Here is a 7,640-nt window from a genome sequence, read left to right as displayed (position 1 = left end):
AAAAAGAGTTCATGGATTTTGAAAAGAGTTCACCGATTTGGAAAAAAAGTTCATCATTTGAAAAAGAGTTCATCATTTGAAAAAGAGTTCATGGATTTTGAAAAGAGTTCATTGATTTTGAAAAAAAAGTTCATTGGTTTTCAAAAAGGGTTCATCCGTTTTGAAAAGATTTATCGACTTTGAAAAGAGTTCACCGATTTGGGAAAAAAAGTTCATCGGTTTTGAAAAAGAGATCATGGATTTTGAAAAGAGTTCATCGATTTTGAAAAAGATTTCATCGGTTTTGAAAAGAGTTCACCGATTTGAGAAAAAAGTTCATCAATTTTGAAAAAAAATTGTCGATTTGAAAAAAAGTTCATTGGTTTTGAAAAAGAGTTCAGCAATTTTAAAAATAGTTCATGAATTTGAAAAGGTTCCATTGTATTTTGGTAAAAAAAATTCACACATTTAACCAAGAAAAAGAAAAAGAAAAAAAAGAGTACAAAATCGTTCCAGCATAGGAGAAAAGGGAACAGGAAAAAGGAAAAGAAGGAAACAGTAAAAAAGAAAGAAGAAAAGAAGAAAGAAGATGTATTAGGACACATCTGGAGTGGTTGTCCGGTTGGTCACCGCAACTTACTTAGACTGAAGATGTCCTGGGTTCGATTACCATCCATGCACATCAATTTTTTGCGGGATAAACTGAGAAAAAAATAACCTGGATGGACCGAGCCCAAGTCACCGCGGGGGGTATGCGCCCGTCAGTGAAAACCACTAAAACGGGCGCAGCGGGCGCCGTTTAGGATTTGCCGCCCTCAGAGCCTGTTTCCCCGATAAAACAACGAATGAAAGAATGCATGGGCCATCGGCAGTTGCAAAGCTGGGCCGTCAGGGCCGGTAATTTTACTGGAGTTGAATAAGATATCGCATTTCCCTAAAAAAATTGTTGAGGCCAGAGTTTCATCAATTCCGTATTAGGATGAAACAAAATTGTTGAGGCCAGAGAGCAGAAGCACAAGAAGCACGCGGGTATGGCCATCAGGCTGGTTTGCACCTCCAGAAAACTACGCGAAGCTTAATGTAGATGCTTCAGTACATCGTCAGGGACATGTTGGAGCGGTAGGAGCTATTTGTCGCGACCAAACTGGCCTATTCCTTGGAGCATCTGCTATAGTGTACAATAATGGTGATCCAGCTACTTTGGAGGCGATGGCCATTCGGGAGGGTTTGGACTTGGCGGCAGATTTGCATATTCAGCAAATACAACTCGCATCCGACTGCAAGGAAGTGATAGAAGAAATTCAGAGTGGAAGTGGAGCTACTTATGGCCATCAGGCTGTTCGATTACCATCCATGCACATCAATTTGTTGCGGGATAAACTGAGAAAAAAATAACCTGGATGGACCGAGCCCAAGTCACCGCGGGGGGTATGCGCCCGTCAGTGAAAACCACTAAAACGGGCGCAGTGGGCGCCGTTTAGGATTTGCCGCCCTCAGAGCCTGTTTCCCCGATAAAACAACGAATGAAAGAATGCATGGGCCATCGGCAGTTGCAAAGCTGGGCCGCCAGGGCCGGTAATTTTACTGGAGTTGAATAAGATATCGCATTTCCCTAAAAAAATTGTTGAGGCCAGAGTTTCATCAATTCCGTATTAGGATGAAACAAAATTGTTGAGGCCAGAGAGCAGAAGCACAAGAAGCACGCGGGTATGGCCATCAGGCTGGTTTGCACCTCCAGAAAACTACGCGAAGCTTAATGTAGATGCTTCAGTACATTGTCAGGGACATGTTGGAGCGGTAGGAGCTATTTGTCGCGACCAAACTGGCCTATTCCTTGGAGCATCTGCTATAGTGTACAATAATGGTGATCCAGCTACTTTGGAGGCGATGGCCATTCGGGAGGGTTTGGACTTGGCGGCAGATTTGCATATTCAGCAAATACAACTCACATCCGACTGCAAGGAAGTGATAGAAGAAATTCAGAGTGGAAGTGGAGCTACTTATGGGGCGACCGTTAAGGAGATCAAGCAACAGCAATCTACTTTTAGTTCCTGTTTTTTTTCATGAATTTAGGAGCTCAAATGTTGAGGCTCACAACCTAGCAAGACATGCTTTATCTTTGGGACCGGGCCGCCATGTTTGATTTGGCCAGCCCGTGGGGATTCCGTCCGTCCATGTAAACATTGTGACGGTTTGAAATAAAAAGTCTCGTGAGGTTGTCTCAAAAAAAATTCCCTAAAAAAAGAATAAGATATCGTATTTCTTATTACTCAAAAAAAGATATCGCATTTCTTGGAATTTCTTGAAGGGATTTATCCTCTTTTTATTGCGGGGAGTTGAACATATATACCACGTATGGTATGGTTGTGCTTACCAGCAGAAATTTACCAACCCATATTTCCTGTAGAAATCTTAATGGGTTGCTTATAATGCTTACGAGGAACTCCTGTATGAAACGTTTTTTTGCGGGAGCTTGTATCTTTACTCTTATAAAAGACTTAGTTGATGATTATGATGTGTCTACCATCTGTCATTTTTTATCATTGGATCTGCATCTAACGACTGTGAGGTAAATTGTGGCCTTTTTTACAATAATAGCCCACTTATCTGATCTAATTTGCACAAAACCCCTTAGTATCTTGAAACCAACCACATCTCTCCCTCACCTCATCAAAACAGCCCGAGGCATATATTTTGAGTGAAACATGGTATATTTTAGTGATATTTGTATATCAAAACTAGAGTTTTTTTTTAAGTTTATGAACATGCACTAGTAGAAAACAGGGCTTTGGTTCAGGCCAGAAAAGAGCATTAATCCCGATTCTCCTAACCGGGACCAATGGATGCATCAGTCCCAGTTCGTGAGGCCAGGGCGCTGGCCGGGCCTCGGGGACCATTTGTCCCGGTTTGTCTGACCCCTTTGGTCCCGGTTCCAGACACGAACCGGAACCAATGGGCCTCCCTCCTGGCCCACAACCTTTAGTCCCGGTTCTAGCCACTAACCGGGACTAAAGAGAAGCCTATATATAGTGCCTGCGCGCTTAGCTCAGCTCACTGCTCTATTTTTTTGGGAGAGGTGCGTTGTGCTTTAGCTCACCTCCTATGCACATGAGGTGTTCGATGAAACGCCCGATCCACACTTAAGCTTTCTCCTCTCGAAGCTTCTTGTCCAAGCTCCATTTTTCTCAAAATTTGTCTAGGTTTGGCGGTCCCTCCTGTCCCGTCCCCGTTCTCACTGCCGTCGATCACCCGCGCCGAACTCATCGCCGGCACCATTGTGGTGAGCCTCTTGTTCTTATCTTTTTTCTAAAAAAAGTTCTTACTTGTATGATTTAGATAGATACTTGTATAATTTTCTTACTTTTTTTATTATTTGTTATTATATAGTGCGATGGTTTTGGTATCCGCCTCCGTCGGCCCTCGTCCTGTCTATGATTCGGACGTGGTATATATTATCTTTTATAATTATTTGGTTCATTTAGTGTTTATGACAATTATGCTGACCAACATGACATAGATGTTTATATCTAGGAAGTATGTGAACCAGAAATTCCAACCGACCCTATTGTCGAGAGGTTAAATTTAGTTGAAAAAGAAAACAATTACCTGAATAAAAAATTAAAAAGAATTGAGGAGGAGAAGATGAGATTGGAGTTACATGTTGCGGATGTCGTCGATGATCACAAGATCAAGATGAATGCAATGCGCTTGAAGATTAGAAAGATTAGAATATATGTCATTCATACCGAGGCTTGGTATCATTATGCCGTTGGATCAATTGTTATCTTAGTTGCGATTATGATCGCATTTGTTATTGCATTGAAATGTTTTACATAGTTTCAATGTATGGTTTAATTAGATGCTCTAGAGAGCTATATGTTGTTCAATGAGAACTATATATGTATGAACTTTATGTATTTATTTGTTCAGTAATAACATTTGATCACTACTGTACTTTGGTTTTAATGTGATGATGAACTTCTATTAATTTGGTCACTTCTCTATTCATGATGTTCTGTAATAGTTTTTGACACACTTAATTATATATAATGCACGCAGATGAACCGGCAATGGATGTACGGTGGCAGACGTACCTCCGAGTATATTAAGGGCGTGCATAATTTTCTCGAAGTGGCTGAGGCAAACAAGCAGAATGATTTTATGTGTTGTCCATGCCCTATATGTGGGAATACAAGTCTTACTCTGACCGAAAAATCCTTCACACCCACCTGCTTCAGAAGGGTTTCATGCCACACTATAATATTTGGACCAAGCACGGAGAAAGAGGGGTTATGATGGAAGACAATGAAGAAGAAGAGGATGATGACAACTATGTGCCCTCTAAATACGGTGATGCTGCAACAGGGGAAGCTGAAGATCAAGAGGAACCAGAGATGTGCCCGATGATGATCTTCGCCGGGTCATTGTTGATGCAAAGAGACAATGCGAAAGTGAAAAGGAGAAGTTGAAGTTCGATCGCATGTTAGAGGATCACAAAAAAGGGTTGTACTCAAATTGCAAAATGGGAACACAAATCTCGGTACCACACTGTATTCCTGCAGTGGAAGGCAGACAATGGTGTATCTGACAACGGATTTGAGAAGCTACTGAAAATATTGAAGAAGAAGCTTCCAAAGGATAATGCAGTGCCCAACAGTACGTATTGAGCAAAGAAGGTTCTATGCCCTCTAGGGTTGGAGGTGCAGAAGATACATGCATGCCCTAATGACCGCATCCTCTACCATGGTTCGTATGAGGATTTGAACACATGCCCGGTATGCGGTGCATTGCGGTATAAGATCAGACGAGATGATCCTGGTGATGTTGAGGGCGAGTGGCCCAGTAAGAGGGTTCCTGCCAAGATGATGTGGTATGCTCCTATAATACCACGGTTGAAACGTCTATTCAGAAACAAAGAGCATGCCAAGTTGATGCGATGGCACAAACAGGACCATAAGAAAGACGGGAAGTTGAGAGCACTCTCTGATGGGTCACAGTGGAGAAAAATCAAGAGAAAGTGGGGGGACTTTGCAGGTGACGGAAGGAACGTATGGTTTGGTTTAAGCGCGGATGGCATTAATACTTTTGGGGAGCAGAGCAGCAATCATTGAACCTGGTCTGTGACTCTATGTATCTATAACCTTCCTCCTTGGCTGTGCATGAAGCGGAAGTTCATTATGATGCCAGTTCTCATCCAAGGCCCTAAGAAACCTGGCAACAACATTGATGTGTACCTAAGGCCATTACTTGAAGAACTTCTACAGTTGTGGAATGGAAAAGGTGTACGTGTGCGGGATGAGCAAGATCAGCAGGAATTTGACCTACATGCGTTGCTGTTTGTAACCAACAATGATTGGCCTGCTCTCAGTAACCTTTCAGAACACACAAACAAGGGATACCACACATGCACGCACTGTTTAGATGACACCGAAAGTATATATTTGGACAAATGCAGGAAGAATGTGTACATGGGGCATCATCGATTTCTTCTGACCAACCATCAATGTCGAAAGAAAGGCACGCATTTCAAAGGTGAGGCGGATCACCGGAAGAAGCTCGCCATCCGTACTGGTGATCACATACTTGGTATGGTCAATGATTTACAAGTAATCTTTGGAAAGGGTCCCAACGGACTATCTGTTCCGAATGATGATGAGGGACACATGTTGGGGAACGCAGTATTTCAAAAAATTTCCTACGATCACGCAAGATCTATCTAAGAGATGCATAGCAACGAGAGGGAGAGAGTATGTCTACGTACCCTCGTAGACTGAAAGCGGAAGCATTATCAAACGTGGTTGATGTAGTCAAACTACTTCGCGATCCAACCGATCAAGTACCGAACGCACGACACCTCTGTGATCTGCACATGTTCAGCTCAGTAACGTCCCTCGTACTCTTGATCCAGTTGAGGCCGAGGGAGAGTTTTGTCAGCACGACGGCGTGATGACGGTGATGATGAAGTTACCGATGCAGGGCTTCGCCTAAGCACTACAACGATATGACCGAGGTGGAATTCTGTGGAGGGGGCACCGCACACGGCTAAACAATCAACTTGTGTGTTCAAGGGTGCCCCCCTCCCCACGTATATAAATGGGGGAGGGGGAGGCCGGCCGGCCCTCATAGGCGCGCCAAGGGGGGATGAATACTCCTCCTAGTAGGAGTAGGACTCCCGCCTTTCCTAGTCCTACTAGGATAAGAAGGAAGGAGGGGGAAGACAAGGAAGGAGGAGGTGCCGCCCCTCCCCCTAGTCCAATTCGCACAAGGCCCATGGGGGGCGTGCGGCCAGCCCTTGGCAGCCCCTCTCTCTCTCCCCTAGGCCCAATAAGGCCCATTACTTCTCCGGTGGTTCCGATAACCCTTCCGGCACTCAGATATATATATCCGGTGATCCCCGAAACTCATCCGGCGTCCGAATATAGTCATCCAATATATCAATATTTATGTCTCGACCATTTCGAGACTCCTCGTCATGTCCGTGATCACATCCGGGACTCCAAACAACCTTCGGTACATCAAAACACATAAACTCATAATATTGATCGTCATCGAACATTAAGTGTGCGGACCCTACGGGTTCGAGAACTATGTACACATGACCGAGACTCACTTCTGCTCAATAACCAATAGTGGAACCTAGATGCTCATATTGGTTCCTACATATTCTATGAAGATCTTTATCAGTCAAACGGCATAACAACATACATTGTTCCCTTTGTCATCGGTATGTTACTTGCTCGAGATTCGATCATCGGTATCTCAATACCTAGTTCAATCTCTTTACCGGCAAGTCTCTTTACTCATTTCGTAATGCATCATCCCGCAACTAACTCATTAGTCACATTGCTTGCAAGTCTTATAGTGATGTGCATTACGGAGAGGGCCCATAGATACCTCTCCGACAATTGGAGTGACAAATCCTAATCTCGATCTATGCCAACTCAACAAACACCATCGGAGACACCTGTAGAGCATATTTATAATCACCCAGTTACGTTGTGACGTTTGATAGCACACTAAGTGTCCCTCCAGTATTCGGGAGTTGCATAATCTCATAGTCATAGGAACATGTATAAGTTATGGAGAAAGCAATAGCAATAAAATAAACGATCATAGTGCTAAGCTAACGGATGGGTCTTGTCCATCACATCATTCTCTAATGATGTGATCCCGCTCATCAAATGACAACACATGTCTATGGCTAGGAAACTTAACCATCTTTGATTAACGAGCTAGTCTAGTAGAGGCATACTAGGGACACTCTGTTTGTCTATGTATTCACACATGTACTAAGTTTCCGGTTAATACAATTCTTACATGAATAATAAACATTTATCATGATATAAGGAAATATAAATAACAACTTTATTATTGCCTCTAGGGCATATTTCCTTCAGTCTCCCACTTGCACTAGAGTCAATAATCTAGTTCCTATCGTCATGTGATTTCACACCAATAGTTCACATCTTTATGTGATTAGTTCACATGTCCATGTGACTAATACCCAAAGGGTTTACTAGAGTCAATAATCTAGTTCAGATCGCTATGTTATTAACACCCAAAGAGTGACCATGTTTTGCTTGTGAGAGAAGTTTAGTCAACGGGCCTGCCACATTCAAAGCCGTATGTATTTTGCAAATTCTCTATGTCTACAGTGCTCT

This window comes from Triticum aestivum, chromosome 4A (genome assembly GCF_018294505.1).
Source record: "Triticum aestivum cultivar Chinese Spring chromosome 4A, IWGSC CS RefSeq v2.1, whole genome shotgun sequence".
In the NCBI taxonomy this organism is placed as follows: domain Eukaryota; kingdom Viridiplantae; phylum Streptophyta; class Magnoliopsida; order Poales; family Poaceae; genus Triticum; species Triticum aestivum.
This window is presented reverse-complemented; position numbering follows the sequence as displayed.